The sequence below is a fragment of the Microcaecilia unicolor genome, chromosome 3 (assembly GCF_901765095.1).
Source record: "Microcaecilia unicolor chromosome 3, aMicUni1.1, whole genome shotgun sequence".
NCBI classification, from domain to species: Eukaryota; Metazoa; Chordata; class Amphibia; order Gymnophiona; family Siphonopidae; genus Microcaecilia; species Microcaecilia unicolor.
In genome coordinates, this window is record NC_044033.1 from 123,813,276 (window position 1) to 123,837,044 (window position 23,769).

Below are 23,769 nucleotides of genomic sequence, written 5' to 3' on the forward strand. Positions count from 1 at the left end.
GATAGCAAAATTTGATTTTTATTTATTTATTTGTATGGAGATTTATAAGGGGAAATATTCTAGCTTCATAGCTAGGGGTAGTCAGACAGAGACTCCTTCTCCACCCCCAAACAGGAGTAGCCCTTCCCTTCCCTCAGACCTACCTTACAGTCTCTGGTGGTCTAGGGCTGTAGTCAGGGCAGGAGTGATTCCTAGTTGCTTCTGTCCATGCCCGCTCTGCTCTCAAAATGGCTGTTGCAACCTCTCACAGGACTGCTGTTAGAGGTTGACGCAGCCATTTGAGAGTGGAGCTAGGCCTACATTACAATAACAACATGTCTGCCATGGTATCTAGCAGCAGTGTCACAAGAGGTCATGGCAGTCATTATGAAAGCAGAGCCAGCAGGGGCAACTGGGGATTACTCCTGCACCAACTATACCCCTAGACCACCAAGGATTGTAAAGTAGGCGTAGGGGACCTACAAGTGGGTGAGTAGTTAGCAGGTATGTTATGGGAGTCCGGGACAGGGTAGAACCCTGAATAGGCTTCATGGAGTTTCAGTTTTGTTTTACTGAAACAAAGCAGTAAATTTCAGCTGTAGCTGTTCTGTAATTTGTTGAATTATGCTATCAGTTATAATGGTAGTTTTAATGGATAGCTTATACTGGCTGAAGTGTTTCTATTTATGTAAAAGACCCCTGGAACTGTGCTTGTATTATCTTTTATTGCTAATATAGGGCCCCTTTCACAAAGTGGAGGAGTGGCCTAGTGGTTAGGGTGGTGGACTTTGGTCCTGGGGAACTGAGGAACTGAGTTTGATTCCCACTTCAGGCACAGGCAGCTTCTTGTGACTCTGGGCAAGTCACTTAACCCTCCATTGCCCCATGTAAGCCGCATTGAGCCTGCCATGAGTGGGAAAGCGTGGGGTACAAATGTAACAAAAAAAAAAAAAGATGCGCTAGCATTTTTAGAGTCCATTATATTCCTATGGGTGGCTTAGTATGTAGCACACACTAGTTTTTAGTACATACTAAAAATGCTAGTGTGCCTTTTGTAAAAGACTCCCTTAAAGGAGGATGAGGGGTTATGATAGGGTGGTGGTGGGCATGATGGGGCAATTCTATATCAGGGCACCTACAGTTAGATGTCTGGAGCGCACCTTATAGGTGCCTGTTTTATAAAATACTAGCCTAACTGGGTAGTAATGCACTTAAAATTTAGGCATGTCACTTATGCCAGGCACACACCCTCCTTACATATACATACTACGTAAGTTGAGGAGTATTTGCAGAATGGTACTTGGGCAACAAGGTGTATACATGTGTATATGCCAGGGGCAAGTTGATTTGGGAGGTGGGCCGGAAGTGGACTGGGGGGGGGCAAACATTTCCTCCTCTGTCTCTCTCCCCCCCCATCACTGTTGCTGTGCGCCCCCCCCCCCCCCCCCCAGATCATACCTTCACTGGTGGGGATGCTCAAGCCCTGCCAGCTGAAATTTCACCACCAGAGCCCTGCCTTTGCTGTCTGATAAGCAGGAAAGGAGGCAGGCTGCTTCAGCCACCGATGCTGGCACTTCCACACTGACACTTCAAAGAACTGAGCATGTGTGGAAGTGCCAGTGTTGGCGCATGCAGGTCCCACCCACCCACAAAACACAAAGGAGACACATGGTTATACTTACTGTTCTTAAAAGCTCAGAACTAGTAGTCTAAAATTACTGTCATGAAAATTTGATCTCACTGATCTAAGTTGTCTTAATTTCCAGAAAACCCTCCTGAACAAATTGTCCGCCTACGTTTCAAAAAATAAATTTGCATCTACAATCATACCTAATACTCTTGAGAAGTGTTCAGCTTTCAATTTATCATGTAGTCCTAGTTGGATATTATCTGGAATACTACCTATCTGGCTAGAAAACCAAAGAACCTTTGGCTTTGTTGCTTTCAGTTTCAATATTTTTGAAATGGCCCTTACTTTTAAATGTTCAGTACACCTTGCTATTTTATTCTGGGCATATTGGTTATTACCAGTAACAGGTATTAATATGAAGTTCATCAAAAAAACGGGAAGGAAAAACGGTTTAGAAATAGATGAGAAAATCAAAACTAAATATAACATAAAATGAATTCCCATCAAAAAACATAGTCACATGTTTGAACTCTTAAAAATCTAATTCCCCCTTATACTTATAAAATTGTGTATAAGGACGTGCTCATATGTTTTCATTGGGACAAGTTGGCAGACATAGTTTAATCCTTTGGCTGACTGCAAACATGGCTCTGTGCATATACAGCATGTACAGGTACCTCTTTTTTCCATGCCCTTGCACTGGCTGGCAGAGAGATTAATGTCAAGAGTTGCAGAAAATGCTCCCAGCACAGATACTGCTTTGAAGAAATGGACAGGTCAGGTGGTCCACCTCATTATGCAGCACAGTTCTTCCCTAACACTGATGATTGTGAAAACATGACTACAGTACAATAAATGTGGTTGTTCACTTGTTTGCTCAAACATTATCAGTATTAAAATGTTTTCAGTTTAAAACAGAATCACTGCTTTAGAGAGGAAAGGTTTATTTTGAATGATATGTTTGTTATGCATTAATAGTTGTGACTTGTTAGCTTTTTCTTCATGGTTTTAGGAAACAGGTGAAAGGTATTGATCATATTTTTCTTTCTTTCTTTCTTTCTTTCTTTTTTTTTTTTAAGACTGGAAATGTTCTTTTTCCAGCATAGAAATCAATGAGCAAACAGAGGTGTATCTCACTTTGTAGGGATTTATATTGTTTAAATACTCTCTTGTGTTTACATATAGAAAGCCACCTGAAACTGTTTGCTTTTATCTTCCCTCTTTATTTTCCCTAATGGACCCCAGGGAAGGACCTGGTGGGTTCTGACATACCCCTGATCTAATCACCTCCCTTTGACTTTTCCTACTGCTGTTCAAAAAGCAACAGTGCATCCTTTATCAGATCCTATTCCATTGACAAAGAAACACATTTGTTAATTGACAAAAGAAAAGCAATGCAAAGTGCCTGCAGTTAACAAATAACAATCATTTTAATGTGGTAGACTTGTAAGTGTCCACACTTGTGAATTTAGTAGATATACTGCAATAAAATGCAGTGGTGTCATTTTATAAAGCATTTTGCATGAAGGCAGACAGCCAAATGTAATTTTATAAATCATTTGTTAAATGTATAAAGCAAGGACAAGCAGGCCATATTCTCACATGTTGGTCATTCACGTTGCCTGGTGTGGAGCATAAATAAAGGTAACAGAGCTTTAAAAGCACGTGCAGCATCCCCACCATGCAAGCGTGGGTGCCTTCCTGCCCACCGTGAGTGTGCACGACCAGCAGTCTCTCTTCATCCACCGTGAGGAGAGAATACGTTATCCTGCACTTCTCACAGCGTCTGGTGTGTGAGTTCCTTTTTGTTTTTTATTAGCTATTAGCTTTTTTGTGCCTTCCCTTTGGGAATTTTCCCTGATTTTTGATTTATTATTCTTAGGAAAAATTTCTCTCTCTTCATTTATGTTTTTTTTAGTCAGTTTTCCCCTAGTTTTAAATTTTATTTTCTCTTTGCTACACTCAGTAGGCCCTTTTAGGCCTGAGCTCCAGTTGCGCGTTTGTCCCTCTATTTTTCTGGTGCTTGTCCCTGTTTTCAGTCACCATCGAGCCATTTAATTTGGCCACAGCTGTTTTTCATTCCATGTCTTCGAAGGTTCTCAGTGGCTTTCAGCGACGTAGCTGGTGCAATAGGACCATCTCTGGCAAAGACACTCATTCTCGGTGTGTTCAGTGTTTGGGGCGTGAACATATTCCTTCCAGCTATGTTCTTTGCCTTCGTATGAAGCAAATAATCTAGCTGACCAGAGAGACTCAAAGAGAAAAACTTTTGGAACCCGGTACAAAACCTTAGTGTTGGTATCGGCATCAACGTCGGGAGTTGCATCAGCGTCAGATACATCGGTCCATATGGCTGATTTTGTCTTAGACATTGGGAGTGGACGTGCATTGAGTGGGTCTCCACCTGCCTTGATGCTGACCACTGTGCAGGGCCCTCGGGACAAGTCAGCATTAGACCCAATGCTGAGGCGATGTGGGGATTTGACGTATTCCTCGTCGGCACCAAGCAGTATCAATGACTGGCATCAGGCGAAGGCCACGAAACACTGGCATTGATCCCCCTCGACAAACAATGACAGGAGCTTCTGGGTGCTGAGGGATTTGGTCCTCAAGAAGCATCTGCACCAGGAGAACCACTCCCCTTTCATACAAGATGTGTCAATGTGCGGGTCTACACACAACCAGGACCAGGCACCTGTCTCGATCCCTGCAGTTCAGCAGTCTGTCTCTGAACCGACACCTCAGCCTTTCCCAATGACCTCTCTAGATAAGCACATCTGGGCTATGCTCTATGAGTACTTGGTGGGGATTTTACAATGGTGTGCATCGGCATCTGGGGTGCTTGCACGAACCGTGCCTCTTGCTTCTGCCCTTGAAGGCCCTTAGCCTTTGGTGAGGTCTCTGATGCCGGTGTTGTATATGACACCTGTGTCAATAGCCACCCGTGCTGGCACCCCTTTGAGGTTGGTGGAGGAAGCTTCGCCGACACCTCAATATCCCTCTTGGGGGCATGGTTCCTCTTTATCGAGGCAGAGACTGATGGATGTTATGTGCTGGGGGGGATAACATTTTTGGAGAGAAGGTGGAGGGAGGTCACTGACCTCATCAAGAAAACACACTGACACCATCACTACTCATAAGTACATAAGTATTGCCATACTGGGAAAGACCAAAGGTCCATCGAGCCCAGCATCCTGTTTCCAACAGTGGCCAATCCAGGTCACAGATACCCGGCAAGATTCTAAAAATGTACAAAACATTTGATACTGCTTATCCCAGAAATAGTGGATTTTCCCCAAGTCCATTTAATAACGGTCTGTGGACTTTTCCTTTAGGAAGCCGTCCAAACCTTTTTAAAACTCCGCTAAGCTAACCGCCTTTACCACATTCTCTGGCAACGAATTCCAGAGTTTAATTACACGTTGAGTGAAGAATAATTTTCTCCGATTTGTTTTAAATTTCCTACATTGTAGCTTCATCGCATGCCCCCTAGTCCTAGTGTTTTTGGAATGCGTGAACAGACGCTTCACATACCCGTTCAACTCCACTCATTATTTTATAGACCTCTATCATATCTCCCTTCAGCTGCCTTTTCTCCAAGCTGAAGAGCCCTAGCCATTTTAGCCTGTCCTCATAGGGAAGTCTCCCCATCCCCTTTATCATTTTCGTCGCCCTTCTCTGTACCTTTTCCAATTCCACTATATCTTTTTTGAGATGCGGCGACCAGAATTGAACACAATATTCGAGGTGCAGTCGCAACATGGATTGATACAAAGGCATTTATAACATCCTCATTTTTGTTTTCCATTCCTTTCCTAATAATACCTAACATTCTACTTGCTTTCTTAGCCACAGCAGCATGCTGAGCAGAAGGTTTCAACGTATCATCAACGACAACACCTAGATCCCTTTCTTGGTCCGTGACGCCTAACGTGGAACCTTGCATGACATAGCTATAATTCAGGTTCCTCTTTTCCACATGCATCACTTTGCACTTGCTCACATTAAATGTCATCTGCCATTTAGACGCCCAGTCTCCCAGTCTTGTAAGGTCCGCTTGTAATTTTACACAATCCTCCTGCGATTTAACGACTTTGAATAACTTTGTGTCATCAGCAAATGTAATTACCTCACAAGTTACTCCCATCTCTAGGTCATTTATAAATATGTTCAAAAGCAGCGGTCCCAGCACAGAGCCCTGGGGAAGCTCACCATCTACCCTTCTCCATTAAGAATACTGACCATTTAACCCTACTCTGTTTTCTTTTAACCAGTTTTTAATCCACAATAGAACACTACTTCCTATCCCATGACTCTCCAATTTCCTATGGAGTCTTTCATGAGGTACTTTGTCAAACGCCTTCTGAAAATCCAGATACACAATATCAACCAGCTCACCTTTATCCACATGTTTGTTCACCCCTTCAAAGAAGGGCGCCTTTTGCACCCTCCTCCTCATCCAGGAGGTTTTTGGACAATTTGAAGAGGGGTCCCTGCTGCTCTTAGAGGTGAAGGTATGCTTCTTCTTCTCACCAGCCTCAGTAGGCTCCGTCCCCAGCATGCTCGTTCTCGTCAACAGTGTGTGCACAAGGCCCAGACACCTCCCCAGTCGAAGCCAGGGATGAGCTTTTGACTGGATCCAGCAGAGCATAGCCACAATAAAAGTGACCTTTCCAGAAGACCTGCTGGTTGGGGGGAGGCTGAAGTTTTTGCAAGACAGGTGTTCCCTTGCAACCTCCAACCGATGGGTTCTTCAAATAGTCCATCTCGGTTATGCCCTACATTTGCATCAAAGACCACCAGGTTGCCCACCGAGAGCATCTTACTTCAGCTCCCAGCACAAGCAGGTGCTTGCAAGAGGAACTCTCCGTCATTCTAGAGGCTCCCTATCCGTTTCTGCATACAGTTCAAACTCCTCTTATTGACTTACAAGTGGAGGAGTGGCCTAGTGGTTAGGGTGGTGGACCTTGGTCCTGAGGAACTGAGTTCGATTCCCACTTCAGGCACAGGGAGCTCCTTGTGACTCTGGGCAAGTCACTTAACCCTCCATTGCCCCATGTAAGCCGCATTGAGCCTGCCATGAGTGGGAAAGCGCGGGGTACAAATGTAACAAAAAATAAAATAAAATAAATGGTTTCCCTGGGCACTTTTCTCCCCATGATTCAGGAACATAATTGGCTATACACTCTGGACTTGAAGGATGCTTACACCCACAGCCCGATACTTCCAGGTTGCAGGAAGCATCTTCAATTTAGGTTGGGGACACATTTCTTCCAGTACTGTGTGTTGCCTTTTGGCCTTGCGTCATCTCCCAGCATTTTCATCAAGTGTCTTGCAGTAGTAGCAGTGTCACTGTGGAGACTGGGAATCTATGCATTCCTCTTTCTGGATGATTGGCTCATGACGAGCATGTCAAAGGATGGTGCTCAGGACTCCATGCGGAGAACTATTCGGGTGTTAGAGCTACTAGAGTTTGTTTTAAACTACCCCAAGTCCCATCTCCCACCCCTTTCAGCAATTGGAGTTCATAAAAGCTATGTTAGACACATAGCAAGTGCAGAGGTGCAGGCTTTTCTCCCTGTGCCAGGGGCGGACACTCTGGTTGCCCTTGCCACTCAGGTCCGAGCCAGCTGGCAGGTCACGACTCAAAGAATGTTGACAAGCCTGTTAGGCCACGTGGCCTCTACTGTCCATGTCAACGCCCTTGGCACATCTTCACATAAGAACTGCCCAGTGGACCCTAGCTTCCCAGTGGTGCAAGTCCTTGAGGAACCTAGTGGACACCAACTGAAGTACTTGATCTGGAAGGTCATGTTTTTGGTGGCTGTTACTTCAGCTCTCAGGGTCAGTGAGATTCAGGCTCTAGTGGTGGATCTGCCTTACTCTAAGTTTCACCATAAGAGAGTTCTCCACATGCACTCTTAAGTTCCTTCCCTTAGGTTTTGTCAGAGTTCCATCTAAACCAGTCAATTGTTCTTCCAACATTCTTTCCCAAACCTCCTGGCCATCCTGATGAAAGCACACTGCACACCTTGGGACTGCAAGTGAGCATTGGCCTTTTACTTGGAATGGATTAGGCCCTACAGACAGTGCACCCAGCTTTTTGTTTCTTTTGATTCCAACAGAATGGTGGTTGCCATTGGGAAACACTCAATCTCCAATTGGCTGGCAGATTGCATTTCTTTCACTTAAGTCCAGGCTGGGCTGACTCTTCAGGGTCATATCAAGGCTCATAATGTCATAGCCATGGCGATGTCAGTAGCTCACTTGCAGTCAGCCTCCACAGAAGAAATGTTCAAGGCTGTAACATGGCTTTCAGTCCACACATACACATCTGATTGCTGACTTCTGCAATATACCCGATGCGATGGTCAGTTTGGACAGACCATTCTGTAGAATTTGTTTAGGGTCTAGAATCCAACTTCACCCACCTAGGCCCCTTTTGTTCTGTTCCGGGCTGCACTCTCAGTTGTGTATAGTTTTAGGTTAATCAGTATTTTGCTCTCATCATTGTGAGGTCCAATTGACCAATGGTGGTTGTTTTCAGTGAGTCAGGTAGCTAGGGATTCCTATATTCCTACTTGTTCTCTGAGAAAGCAATACCTGTAGTAGGCATTTTCTGAGAACAGCAGGCCATTCATTCTCGCATGTCCTCCCACCTCCCCTTGGAGTTGATTCCATGCTATCTTATTGTACTGCTGGCCCACACTCTCATGTCAGACAGGAAGGCACTTGTGTGTGCACAATGGGGGTGCTCTTAAACCTGCAAATGCTCTTAAACCTGTATTAGCTTTATTTAAGCTCTGCACCGGGTGACGTGGATGAGGTCACCTACATGTGAGAATGAATGGCCTTGTGTTCCCGGAGAATACCTGCTACAGGTAAGTATCTTTGCTATGCATTCTTACTGCAGGAACCAGTGGCTTACTGTGGTGCAGTGGTGTAGCTGCGGGTAAAGGTACACTTGGGAGGGGAGGGGGAACTTACTGAACCATGGGTGAGGAGGGGAGGTGAGTGGAAGGAAATATGCTGGGTGGGAGGGAAGAGAGGGGAGGGAGATATGTTTGAGAATGGGAGGGAGGGAAGAGAGGGGAGGGAGAGATGTTTGAGAATGGGAGGGAAGGAAGAGAGAGGGAGAGATGTTGAACCATAGGGAGTGAGAGAAGGAGAGATGCTGGACAGGGAGAAGAAGGAAAATGTAGATGTAGCTCCTCAGTACCTCTCCACTCTCATCTCTCCCTACATTCCTCCCCGGGAACTCCGTTCACTGGGTAAATTTCTCTTATCTGCACCCTTCTCCTCCACTGCTAACTCCAGACTCCGTTCCTTTTATCTTGCTGCACCATATGCCTGAAATAGACTTCCTGAGCCAGTACGTCAAGCTCCATCTCTGGCCGTCTTCAAATCTGAGCTAAAAGCCCACCTTTTTGATGCTGCTTTTAACTCCTAACCTTTGTTCAGAACCCTTATTTTATCATCCTCACCTTAATATTCCCTTATCTCTTGTTTGTCCTGTTTGTCCTAATTAGATTGTAAGCTCGGTCGAGCAGGGACTGTCTCTTCATGTTCAAGTGTACAGCGCTGCGTACGTCTAGTAGCGCTATAGAAATGATAAGTAGTAGTGGGGAACAGACAGAGGGATTCTGACATGAAGTGAGAAAGAGTGGGGAGATGCTGACTATGGAAGGAAGGAGAAGAAAGCAAGAGAGATTTTGCACTGTTGAGGGGAGGAGAAGGGAGAGGGGATATGGAGATACTATGCTACAAATATGGAGAAAGTTAGAGATAGAGGTCCAGATGGGGGGAGGATGGGGGAGTAGAGATGCTGGACCCCGGGGACTGGAGTGGAGGGAGGAGAGAGAGAGACTGGACTGGGGAGGAGAAGAGAAGGGCAGAGATGCTGGACCCAGTCATAAATTTGTTATAAATACAGACTTTCACATTACTTTTCAAAAACATTAATAGAGGAGATCAGGGTTGGATGGCGGGTTACTGTGGGGAGGCACATAGCAGGAGTGTGTGGTTCACTGTGTAGGGTGCACAGCGGGGGAGGGGTTCACCTTTGGGTAGTTGCACATCAAGGGGTGGCAGCAGCAGGTTGAAGGTTCACCTTGGACATTAGATACCCTTGTGCTGGCCCTGGGTATCTAATGTCCTAGGTATATCAAAAGCATCTAATAAGCCCTCTAGATTGGGAGGCAGGGCTGGTGGTTGGGAGGCGGGGCTAGTGCTGGGGCAGACTTCTACGGTCTGTGCCCTGAAAATGGCAGATGCAAATCAAGGTAAGGTATAAAAAAAAAGATATGAGTTTATCTTGTTGGGCAGACTGGATGGTCCATGCAGGTCTTTTTCTGCCATCATCTACAATGTTACTATGTAGATAGAAGGGAATGGGAGGGTCAGGTTTGTACTACGAGTCTGAAAAGGACAATAGGATCTGAACATGATTCTGTCTGCGTAGGTGTAAGACCAGAGGAATGTGATGGTTCCTGGGTACAAATGTAACCAAAAAAAAATTTGTGACATAGAAGGAACTTCCCATGCGTTTTCAAAATACCCTTTGTTTTAATGTACCCTCTCAAGTTGTAACACATATTAACACCTTTCACAAAGTCTCCAAACTTCCTTTTGAAGAAAAAGGTGGGAGTGCTCAGGCAGCTGATAAAATGTCAATGAGGAAAATCCATCAGCTATTGTATCCAACACCAGTGTTTTAGGAACAGGATGTTGCACAGCTGATTGCTCAGTAGTAGGACGTCCTGCACCAAAGGAACTGGTACCAGGATCAGATGGCATCATAGAAGAGGCACTGATACTGTGCTGATGCTTTTTCGGGGGGGGGGGGGGGGGGGTCCAAGCTCCTCCTCTCAGAAGGAGAATCTGTGCTAATTTGCTTGCACTTAATTAGCTGTTTGGCTGGAATTGATGCAAGTAACCTCTGCTCAGTTGGCTGCAGGTTCTGCAGTGGCTGCACTGTGACCTTGGATATCTCTAGAGTCCCTGCCCTATGGGCAAGTGGACTCTTTTGGTGGTAAATCTGTAAAATGGACACTAATATTTATGTACTGAATACATGCAAAAATGATTACATTAATGGCATATATGTGCATTTATTTGATGAAAGTTTGTGTATAAACGTAGGCACGCGGCCCTAGAAAATGTTCAAAAAGGTGAATTTAGGAGAATAACTCAATGTTAGAAGCATAAATTCTTTGAATATCAGGATCTCCGTTTTTGACTGAAAAAATGGATATTTATGGCTTCTGAAATGTATTCACAAAAATTGAATGTCTTTCTTTTAATCTCACTATTTGATATTCAGTTTACTTAAATGAAAGGACACATAATAGTTAAGTCTGTTATAACGACTGGACAAAAATGCTGAAAAAATATGCAGAAACCTCACAAGTCCATTTGCGTAGCTTCAAAATTACACATCTGCTCCATGCTGAAAATATTGCCCAGATAACATTGTGAAAACGTACTGTGGTAATTTTAGTTGATCTTTTAAATTTAGCTCCTAGGAATGAAAATCCCACAGAGCTGGAACATATTTGTACTCCTATTTTTTTTAATGACTTTTCCCCTTCTCAGATACAAAAGGAAATTGACACCTTGGATAAAAGTTGTGCCTTTTCAAAATAATTCATGCATATTGATTCTAAGGCTTTTTTGCACTTTTTGTTTGCTTACCCTTAAATGTAGTACACAGTATGTGATTTTAAAGTTTGCACTATTTGTGCTGTATAAAAGTCTCTTTTGACCATATGTTCTTTTATTATAACTATCCATCTTACCGCCAAGATTTTCAGTTGGAGACTGAAAAGGGCTAGTTATTATGTCAAATAGCTTTAATCAAAAGCAGTTTGATCTAAATTGGATCACATACTTTCAAGTAAGTGGGTTTTGGCTAGAAGTGGAAAAGGATTACCAGGAAGCTTGACTTCTGGTCCTTAACAGATTTTCTGTTGATTTCAGATGAGTGATTTGAAGTTTCTATAATGCATTCCTAGAACAGTTGTTTAGATGTTTACTAAATGTTGTTTGCAACAATGACACCTGTCTTTTTAAAGCTCTTTGCCAATTATCAGCTCATTAGAAGTGATCACACTGTCTCCCTCAAGGATTTTGCATTAGTGCTATTCCCTTTGAGTGACCAGAGAAAAGTCTAATGGTTGCCTATTTTTACAAAGCGTTTGTGCTTTTATAAAATATCCTCAGTAGTGCAAATTCTCTGGTACATACTTACACCTACTTGGAGGAAGGTATAAATTGTGCGCATGTATTTGTATTTTATAAAATAACACAGTACATCACAACACCACCTTGCCTCCACCCAAACAATGTCCACAGACCTTACAAAGTTTGATTTTTCCTTCAAATTGTTTTTCATTTCTGTGATGAGGAACACATGAAATAATGTTTTACTTTTTAAAACTTTAACTAGTGGGGGAAAATGTGCAGAGCATGGCTCGTGTTATTCTTTCCAACTTTTGGGTGCTGTACTTGAGTTACCAATAGAAAGGTTACAAGCTAAATTGAAATTTAAATAAATAAATACATATAAAGTCACACATGTGAAATACTAATCTTCAATAGCAGCTTCTCTTTCAAAAATTAATTTATGAACTTATAAAGTTACTGTATCAATTTTTATATAATTGTCTATGCATTAGATTCAGCTTCATTTAATTGGTATAATTATATAGTGCTTTCCCATAAAATTGCATGGTCAGTATACATGTGTAAAAAGTAAGTGCATCAAAAGATTTGTGCTTAAACAGTATACACAGATCAAGTAAAGGTAAGTGTGAGGGAGTCTATAGGAAGCTACCACTTCCCCTTAAGGGGCAGAACCACCTTAAAACTCACAGTCCCACCCGAGGGGAAGTGACACAGGAGGGACAGATCCAGGAGGATATGGTCCAGGGAGTATAAAAGCTCAGGGCACAACTAGATTGAAGAGGCCTAGAGGGCAACAGTGAAGCCCTACTGCATATGCCTCCTCCATGTATATGTGAACTGCAACAATCAGGTAGGCCAAGTTCAACTTGAGGCCTTACAAAACTGTATCGTTGACCCAGGTGGAGCCCAGCTGGCATATGTGTTTGCTAAAGATTGTACTAGTAACACTGGGGACCCAGACTACAGTCAAGTGGAGTGTGCTGCTTTACTGAGAGACAGTAGTGCATGCTGTTGCATTGTAGGAGCAGGCCATGAGAGGGCATTCTTATATCTAAGAACTAGCTTATGTTTGTTCCTTACCTGTGAACTGAACATGACCCCCTACCTAGTACCTTTTAACATTTAACAAAATATACCTTGTTCACCCGCCTGGGGTTACCCCGCAGCCACTTCTCTCCCCAACATAGTTCAGGTCCGCCTGCACCTGCTGCTTGTGCTCTACACTAGCTCCCTCTTCCCATCAAATGGGTCCCAACCGCCGCTGAGTGAGTATCATACTCTCAAATTATCACCAGTGATGTCTAGGTTACTGGGGCCACATTCCCAGTGCTCCCACTGTTCCCAGCAACCACTCAAAGACCCAACACACAAACCACCAGGATTCTTTATCAATCTATACAAGCAGGGCGAATAAATATGTTTATTCTGAGAACTTGAACAATGAACAAAAAAAAATGTGTAAACAGTAACAACTGAAAAAAATTGGATCAATTAGAAAACTAACTAAATATTTACATATTGTCTAAACAGTACCTGGGAAGATCAGGACATATATCTGTTCATAGAGCCTTAGCAAAGAAATCTGTCTCTCTTCTTTTAGGTTAAGACTGAAGCAACAGCCAGTACTACTGGGCAATTTTTCAAACAATTTTTTCCAGGCCAATCAGAGCCCAGTCAACAAGTTTTGAAAGTATACTGCTGCTTTCTTCCTGCTTGTGTTAAAGAAAAAGAACAGTTCCCTATAACAGCTTTACAGCAAAGAAACACCACTTGCTGGCCAAATAGGAGAAATACACTTCAGGACATAATTAAAACAGGAAAACATCTAATACATTTTACAGGCTTAAAACACACTATTTCTTCACAAGGTTTAAAGAAGGTTTGGACAATTTGTTGGAGAAAAAAAAATCCATAGTTTGCTATTGAGACAGACATGGGGAAGCCACTGCTTGCCCTGGGGTTGGTAACATAGAATGTTACTATATTTGAGTTTCTGCCGGGTATTTCTGACCTGGATTGGCCACTGTTGGAAACAAAATACTGGGCAATATTGACAATTTTTCTGACCTAATATGGCTACTCTTATATTCTTAACTGCTTCATTCAGACTAACCCCCTTCTTTCCCATCCAAGATTGGAGGTGCACATAGAGACCACATAAATACAAATATAGACATACACACATACAAATGTAGATGGGACAGAAAGAATTCCATAAGCCATGCTCTGCATGCTTTCCTGATCTGTGGCTTCTTTCTGCTACTCTCTGTGCCAAGTATAACAGAGGTCTGTTGAGAGAAAGGAAACAGAGAATAGTTTTTCTTTTCCCCATATGAATGAGGGTTGAAACATGAGTTCAGAGTTGGCAGACTCTCTGAAGTGGCCAGGAGGTTAAATAAGACCAGGGAGTTTGAAAGGAATTTTCCCTAGTTGTGTCAGCACTCAAGGTCAAAGTGACTGGTCTACCAGGACTATATTCTGTCAGTCAGCATGGGTGCAGGGCTGAAGAATCTGAGAGTTATGATTTTGAGATTTTTTTGAGGTAATAGTCCTGCTATCCTTCATGCCTTAGGGAGCCATAAATGAAGAAATGGTTTGGGAAATTTGCCCACCCAGGTGATCCCTGTGAGTTGAAGAAAGTTGGGAAGTGAGGAAAAAGAAAGAGGAGGAAGCTAGAAGTGTGTTGGGATCTTGGAAAGTGTTTTTCAGGTCCAGAAGATGAAGCAGCAATGGATGTGAGACCATTAAGAGGAAGGAGTTCAATAAGCTTAATCAGGAATCGCTTTGTGTCAGCATATGGAGAGAAAAGTCACCTGACTTCAGCAGTGAGAAAGAATATGAGTTTTCTACAGATTTTGTTTGCTGTGAAGATAATAGTTTGCGTCTACTTTTATTTATCAGCCAGTAAGGACTGTGTTTCATTAAGCCAAAACCAAGACTGGCTTATCTTCATTTGGGACTAAGTTCTATATATAATGTCAACCCCCCCCCTTGCTATTTCATAAACCGTGCTTAAAATTAGATGCAGTTTATAGAATAGCGCTTATGCCTGGGAAGCCTAACTGTATTTAGGTGCAGCCCAAATGTGCTGCAGATGCTCATGCCTAAATTAGATACAGATCCCACCTTATTCTGTAATTACATGCATAACCGAAAGGAACACCCCCAATCTTCTGTGCTCCCTTTTGTGACTCGCATGTACATTTTAATTAATTCTAATTAATGGCAATAATTGCTTGTTAAAAAGCCATTTATCAGTGCTAATTAGCTTATTCATTTAAATTGTGTGCACGTCCAAATTTGAGCATGCAATTTTTATCACTTTTTATAGAATTCGTGGATTGGTGTGCAAGGAGAAAGAATGTGTCTATATCAGTGATTTCCAAACTTTTTGCTATGGTGGAACCCATAAAATATTTTTTCATATACCGAGTTTCTTGAGGGAACCCCTGAAGAGAGTTTGAGGAAACAAAACAGCACAGAGAGGGTCCAAAGTACATAAATCCAAACAGTGAAAAAGAAGCACCAGGAGCCTTCAAAATCGGGACACAATTTCTTTAATCATGTAACTTGAACATCAGTTCTTTCCTAAATGACCTGACAAGAGCCGTGTTTCGATGCACAACCCCTGCATCAGGGGTCAGTTGAGGTGCAGCTGGATCTTTCTCCTTTGAGGATGATGTTTGATGATTGTCCTGCTTAGTAGAAATTAAATATGCTTGATCACTCAGCAAAGCTGGAGCCGGAATGGTCCCTTCATATTCTAGCTGCTTCTTTTCGCTTTTCAGAGTTTGAGGTACCCAGTTTGGGAATCACTGCCATAGAGGATGTAAGTCTCTGAAATTGATTGAATCCTTCTCTCCATGCCAAATGAGCCTGAAGGCAAGAATATAGTACTCTCCTTTGGCATTTACATACTTATATGCATGTAATCTAGTAATTTATGTGCACACTTGGCATGCAAATATTAGTGTATTTTTATACTGTTATCCCTTACATTAAACCCATAGAGCAGATGCCGAGCCAAAAGCCAATTCCTTTAGATTGTAAGTTCCTTTGAGCAGGGACTATCCTTTTTGTTTAAACTATACAGCGCTGCGTAACCCTAGTAGCGCTCTAGAAATGTTAAGTAGTAGTCATAGAAATACTGGTCGATATTTGGCCCATGACGGGTAATGTATTTTTTCCCCCAAGGATTTACCACAAATATTTGTAGCAAACTATTCATGGACAGTATGGACATTTTCTTTTTCAATTTTCAGCAGTCTTGAAACCACTGATCTTCTTTTCTGGCATGAAAAGAAAAAGAAGAACTTTTCAAGAACTGAAATGATTCCCTCCGGTGGTCACCTGGTCAGTTCGGGCACCTTCTCGTGGCTTGGTCGTAACAAAAAAAGGACCAAGTAAAGTCGTTCACGTGCTCGTCAGGGATGCCCTTTTTTTTTTTTTCCATTATCGGTCAAGGATGCCCATGTGTTAGGCACGCTCAAGTCCCGCCTTCGCTATGCCTCCGACACGCCCCCGTGAACTTTGGTTGTTTCCGCGATTTGGGCGACCCTGGGAGGACACCCATCTTCTGATTTCTGTCGAAAGATGGGCGTCCTTCTCTTTCGAAAATAAGCCTGATAGTCTTGCTCCTCTTCCTCTAACTGTGCAATTGAATTAAAGTTGAAGGCTTGTCTTTTTGAGAAATTTTATGGTTAGCGTTTTTTATCCTATCAGTCTTATTGATAAACATTGTTTTGCGCTATGCAATTTTTTTTATTGTACATTGTTAAATTGTTAGCTTTTAGCTTCTTTAATTAATTGTCAGAATTATTTATTATGTTGTAGCTATTTTATGTAAAAGTTGTACTGTTTTACCTTTTTGATATGGCTTTGTAAACTGCCTAGGACCATTTGTTTGGATTAAGTGACATGTAAGCCATAAGATAAAATAAGAAAGCAGGTGAAAATGTCCACATTTAGATGATTCAAGTTAGTGCACAGAGTAGTATATTTTATAATCTACTGTGTATGCATACTTGAAACTCTGTCCATACTGGAAAAACTTCACCCCAGTACATGCCTATTGGTAAAGGGAATCTTTTACAAAGCTGTGGTAGAAAGTGGCCTTAGCATGCCTTTAGGTAGGTATTTCCTTTGCACTAAGGCCATTTCTACTGCAGCTGGAAAATGGCTGTTCTTTAACATCCTATCAGACCAGTCCAGGCCAATGGGTTGTGTCGCTCTACCAGCGAATGGAGACAGAGGAAGAAAGTAGTTCTTGTGACTCGCCCTATAAGGGTATCATGCAGCATAGAATGTTCAGTATTTCAAATAGTGAAGCAATGGTTCTCAAAATCTGCCTGATGGCCAATACAGAAACTTCATGACCAAGTAATTCAATCAGTGAGTAACCTTACCAACTAGTGAGGCATATACTCAACTGTTATGAAGATATTTCACTGGGTCAGGAGACATGTAACATACAATAGGTTAGGAAAAATGTACAAGTAGAATCTGGGATATCTGAAAAATATAGCTTGTAAGTAATATAGAATTAACCAGGGAGGAATTCTGGACTGGTCTGATAGGACTGAAGGAAGGAAAGTTATCAGATGAGACACAACTTTTCCTTCTGTAGTATTTTATCAGACTAGTCCAGAACAATGGGATGTAGGGAAAGGAAAATGGGACTTGATATACCGCCTTTCTGAGGTTTTTGCAACTACATTCAAAGCGGTTTACATGTATTCAGGTACTTATTTTGTATCAGGGGCAATGGAGGGTTAAGTGACTTGCCCAGAGTCACAAGGAGCTGCAGTGGGAATTGAACTCAGTTCCCCAGGGTCAAAGTCCACTGTACTAACCACTAGGCTACTCCGCCAGCATAACAGTGTCCCCAACGTAGGAGTATGCCTAGAAAGTTAGTCCTACTCATAAATGTTACACATTACTGGAGCAAGTATCAACTGCCAGAACCGTGAGACTGAGAGACAACCGTATTTAATAAGATAGCTTAGTTGGTCAACCCAAATACTGTTTAATATTAAGCCACAGTTTGTGATCAGAATTCTGAAATTATTCAATAGCAGCTTAGGCCTGAGCTACTTTATGATGTAATCTCAGGCTAGGGACCCCCAAACCATCCATTTCCTCTCTGAATAAAAGAACAGGCAAAAGTGGGATGTTTTGACCAAGGAAATACAAATCCTGGAAACAGTGTCTTAAAAACCTCTTTATTGAGGTTTGTGATACGGACCCATTGTGTCTTTTCGTCAATAAAGAGGTTTTTAAGACATTGTTTCCAGGATTTGTATTTCCTTGGTCAAAACATCCCATTTTTGCCTGCTTCTTTGCGTTTTCCCGTGGGGCGTTCGAGTTCTCCGCTTTATTGCGGATTTTTTTGAACTCTCTGAATAAAGTACACACCTAAATATTCTCGATCTTTTATTATTCCATATAAATTTGAGGAGCCTCTCCTGTAGAATTGATAAAAATTGCTTAGGGATTGGAATGGGAAGCACAATAGGATGCCAGTTATCCAGATGTCCAATTATCTGGATCGGTGCACCACAGCGTAGCAGTGGGTGTGCGAAGGTTGGAACTGGCCCACCAAGCAGCAGCGTGTCACCCCCATCTCCATTTACTCCCCTGTCACGTTTTTCAAAACTGGAACTAGGTTGTGAGCCCTTGGACCATTGTCGAGGAGCAGCAGTGGCAGGCAAAACCACCCCCAAACCGGAGCCAAGGCAGAACAGGCACACTTAAACTTCACCTGCGCATGACCGCTTTTCACCAGGAGTTGAGCCCCTGGCTGCAGGTGGCCGGCAGGACTTACTGGGCAAGGCAGGACTGGATACCAACAGACTACACAGGGACTGAGGGTCAGAGGGGAAAGGAATGAACATGGGCAAAAAGGCAGGAAACTGGGCTAGGACTCACAGACAGACAATACAACACAAGGCAGGGAGTGGACAAGCTAGGGGACAGAGACTGAAAGCTGCAAGCAGCCACTAACACAGGAAACAAATACGGACAGACAAGGGACAGAACTAGAAGCTGCAAGCAGCTACTGAAGACAGACAACACAGAACCTAAGAACTACACAAAGAACTGCAAACCAGGAACAAGACTAAGAAACAAACAATAGCCCTAATCTAAACTACACACAGCCTAACTAGAAACAAACAAGAATCTCAGGCAAGAACTTAAACAGGAGTGCAACAAGAACCAACATACCAGAGCCTAAGGCGATGCAAAGGCAAAGCAGAAAGATTTCAGAATGGCTAATAAGCCCAGCAGCAGCTGAGGCTCAACTGCAGCAATTACCAGGCAACTACGGGAGCTGTGCAGGTTCAAACAAAAAGAGCAAGTCTGGCACTCTGGAAGATCTGGACCGGACTGTGCTGAAATCTGGAATGGGTGACAATAACCAGACAGTTCATTGCAGCCACCAGGTCTGGCCACCAGGTGGCGAGAAGGAGAGCACGAAACATGGGCACAACCATGACATCCCCCTCTAAATCTACCACGTTCTACAGTACCTTCCCAGCAATTCGTCCTCTAGGCCTGCACATGCCCCTCAGGAAATAATGTCAATGAGAGTGGGGATGCAGCAAAGAAAAGCCCTGCCCTTTCCTTTGCCTCCTGACTCCCACGCTGAAAGGTTTCAACAGTACAGTGCTGTGTTTAAAATGGTGTCAAAGTGAAAAAGGCACGTTTTATCATTAAAAGACAAAATTGACATCGTGGAGAAGTTGAGAAAGGGAATGTTGGGTAAAAATTTGGCAGAAGAATATGGTGTTGGAACATCAACAGTATCTGACATAAAAAGACAGAGATGCTATTGTCAACTACATCTCAGTTCTTGAAAAAGAGGAAGGGAGATGTTCCAGAAATACCATGGAAAGGTCACGTATTGAACAAGGGTGATAAAGCTCTATATCTCTGGTTTTTGCAGAAAAGATCATTGGGCCATCCAATTTTTGTGCCGTTATTAGCTGAAAAAGCTATGTTTTTCAATCAACAACTCAAAGGGGATTCTGAATTCAAAGCCAACACTGGATCACCTTATGAAGCCAATAGATCAAGGAGTTATCGTTTCCTTGAAACGACTTTGCAGGAAACAACTGCTACAAAAACGTCTACTGGCTAATATTGAAGATGAATGTGGCATGCTCCAATTCATAGAGAACTGAACATAAAAGATTGTTCCTTCATGTTTGCTGATGCTTGGAATCAAGTTAAATACCAAACCCTGAAAAATACGTGGAACATTATTCTAAACAAATACAGTACAGTACTGCAGTTTATTTTTTCTCACTTATTGTTGAAAATAGAAATTAATGTTCAACATTCAATGCTCTGAATGTGTACTGTTTTTAAGAAGGTGGGTTTGTCCAATCACCTGGATTTATGATTAGTCGGACCACCCCCCTGCTGAGGTTAGTCTGGATAATGGGCGTTCTACTGTACCTGGAATAGGTAAAGCAATCTAGGCAAAATATTTATCTTGATGTTGGCAGCCCTACCAAACTAAGTTGGGATAGCAGATTCCATTGTTCTAGGTCATGCTTAAGATCTCAAAGAAGGTATGGATATTTTTCATTAAAGAGCTCTGTATACTTTGCTGTTAAAATGACTCCCAAGTATTTGATGATCTTGGTTATCCAGTTAAAGGATGATGTCAAAGTGGCCACAATAGCGATACACCCTTCTGTTTTAGTCATATTGAATTCCTATATTCAGCTTCTGGACAGTTAAATAGTGCTTAGCCATCTAAGCACTATTATTCAGCATGAGATGGCCAATTATCTCTGGTGAATATTAGTGCTTAGCTGATAGCTGCTAACCGTTTATGTCATACGACTTAGCTGGCTAAGCATGAATATTCAGCACTAAACTGGCTAAGTTGAGCAGTTAAGATAGGCTGCTAAAATAGCAGGGCCTATCTTTAACCGTTATTAACTTAACCAGCTAGCACTGAGTGGTCACTTAGCCAGTTAAGGTTCTGTGGCCAAAACTGAAACTGAATATTCAATGCCAGTCGCCGGATACAGCCCAGAATTGAATATCCAGGGTTAACGCCGCTGATGGCAGCTAACTGCATTGCGTGCCACTGGATGAATATTGGGGGGGGGGGGGGGGATTATCTTTAAAATCAGAAATTCTGGAATATTGGTTGATTTCCCAATAGTTTAGGCAAAATAGTAATTGGGCAGGTGAGAGACAGAAGAAAGAGCATCATCAGCAAATTTTAAATTGCTGGTTCTCCAGCTTAATACCCCACATATTGGGATTACAACGAATATTGGAGGCAAAAGGTTCCATCAGCAAGGCAAATAGCAATGGTGACAAAGGACAGCCCTGGCATGTCTCTCTATCCAGATCAAACATATGGGGTTTGCCTCCATTAATTTTTACATAGGCTCTAGGATTAGAGTACAAAGCCTGCACCCACCCTCTAAAATGCTCCCCCATTCCAAATTTTGCAAGAACCCAGTCAGTGAGCCACCCTGTCAACTGCTTTTTCAGCATCTATACCTAATCTACATGATGGGGTATCAGTGGCCTTGGCCACATATATCAAATTGATATATTGAGTGGAGGAGTGGCCTAGTGGTTAGGGTGGTGGACTTTGGTCCTGGGGAACTGAGGAACTGAGTTCGATTCCCACTTCAGGCTCCTTGTGACTCTGGGCAAGTCACTTAACCCTCCATTGCCCCAGGTACAAATAAGTACCTGTATACAATATGTAAGCCGCATTGAGCCTGCCATGAGTGGGAAAGCGCGGGGTACAAATATAACAAAAATAAAATAAATATTGTCACAGGCTTACCTGTGAGGTACTGAACCCACCTGGTCAGTATGAATTAAGTCATGTAACAACCCACATAACCAGGTGGCCAAGCCCTTCACCCAAAATATTGACCCCTACTATGAAATGCTCAGTAAATAGAATATACATAATACACTATTATTACATAATTCCTAATAAAATTTCCTGTACTGGTCTACTTAAGGAATACCCTTCATGTTTCAATGCTCCTTCCCCTGAAAAGATGCACTTATGGTATGTGCAATTCAAATTTTGAGGCACTGATAGGTGGTACCAGATCACCGCAAGCCAGTAGCAGGTAGTGCAGTCTCCTTCTATTGGCTTAGCATAGGGGGACCTTTCCCCAGGGAGCTGCAGGGTTCATAGGAAGGGAAAAGGTGGAGGGAATCAAATATTTTGCTGTCTATGAAGGTAATCTTATAAAGCTTTTTCCACATGTAAAGTATGTAGAAAATGGCGATTATAAAATTTAATGGAAGTGTACATGCATAAAAAGTAAGCATATCACCAAATTTTGCCTACTTTTATACAGTCTGTATGTAGCTATTTCCAGGAGCATAGTTTGATGGAGCTGGAGCTGAGTTATGATGTACGCATGTTTCAAAGCAGATGAACATCTCAAAATGGGAAACTGTGAATCTTCATTGAAAGAAAACTGCCATTCTTTAATTATTCAGTCCTTTTTTTCTAGCAGTACATTTGATTGTCTCAAAACACATACCTTCAAGACTGCTAGCATGAAGGCATCTTTACTATCACACAAATAGATGCAAATTGTTTCTTTGTTTGAACTCTCATTGTTCTTGTTTGCTGCCCAGACTTACTGTCTGGCCCTGCCCATTAAGCTGATAAGAAAATGAAATCTATAAAGATTTAACATTTGCCTGAAAACAGCCTACTCTGATTTCATTACCTTTTTTTCAGGTCACTGTTAAATCATTCTGGGGTCCATGCACTGTACTGTACTGTAAAATTAGTGCTACAAAAAGACTGCAGCATGCTATAAGCAGTGAGCATGCACATTAGTAAATATCACCTTTACTGTCAGTGCCTGAGTAGTGATTGGCCCAGGCACCGACAGGAAGAGTGACATATTCAATCATTTCCTAAACACCAGATAGATATTCAGACATCCAAGATCCTTAGGAAGTCTGTTCCAAGCATTTATTATGAAGTAAGTAAAAGATACTCACCTGACATGACTGAGCCCCACCTCCTGCCTCAAACCCTAAAGAAAATATCCCTTATATGGCAGACTGACCCTGCCCAGTGCATTACACTGTCATTTTGAAGATGATGGTGCTGGAGTTAAGTGCGAGTGGGCATCACTCATGCCTAATTTTAAGGTGGGGGACCTGGGCAAGGGGTCCCCAGGGGAAGTTTTTTTCTAGACATAAGGGACTTTTTATTTTAGTCTAGTCAAGGGTGAGTGCCACTAGACACTGAGTATATTTTTTAGGGATCTGGGCAGGAGGGTGGGGGGTGCCACTAGACATCTACCCCTCTCAACTAACCCTTCTATGCTGCCCTGGACCTGGTGAAAAATTTCCTTCATACAATGCACATCAGAAACTGTTTTGTTATTTTTAATTAATTAGCCTCAGAATTGTTAATGACCACAACACCATGCATTTTAATGTGATGTTTGATAATGGTTTCCATGTGAGTTAAAAGCCATGCTGAAATCATTTCTGCATTGCTTGGCCAGTAAAACCCACAGTACTGTGTTCTGTATGGGCACCTTTATTATGTTTCTCTCTCTCTCTCTCTCTCTGTATGTATGTATATATATATTTCTCCGAGGACAAGCAGGCTGCTTGTTCTCACTGATGGGTGACGTCCACGGCAGCCCCTCCAATCGGAAACTTCACTAGCAAAGTCCTTTGCTAGCCCTCGCGCGCCCGCGCGCACCGCGCATGCGCGGCCGTCTTCCCGCCCGAAACCGGCTCGAGCCGGCCAGTCTTCTTTTGTCCGCACTCGGTACGGTCGTGTTTTCGCCGTGTCGAGCCCCGGAAAGTCGACCTCGCGCGTCCAATTGTTTGAACGTGTTTTTTTCCTTCGGGAAAGTTTTGTCATAGTCGGGAAGTGCTCCGGAAACCCCCCGCCGGGTTTCGTGTAAATCCTCCCCGTACTTCCAGCTTTTTTGCCCCGG

General features: G+C 42.7%; 1 protein-coding gene and 1 long non-coding RNA gene across 2 annotated transcripts in view; one reads left to right on the plus strand and one right to left on the minus strand.

The window, feature by feature from the left end:
- The window catches only part of MACROD2 (mono-ADP ribosylhydrolase 2), a 2,039,061-nt gene that overhangs the window by 318,386 nt on the left and 1,696,906 nt on the right, over positions 1 to 23,769 (plus strand). The window lies entirely within an intron of this gene.
- LOC115465687 lies at positions 185 to 7,483 on the minus strand. Its single transcript, XR_003941448.1, has 3 exons — positions 7,398 to 7,483; positions 6,523 to 6,524; positions 185 to 198 (listed from the first exon to the last, which is right to left on the minus strand). It is a non-coding gene; the product is annotated as an uncharacterized LOC115465687 (long non-coding RNA).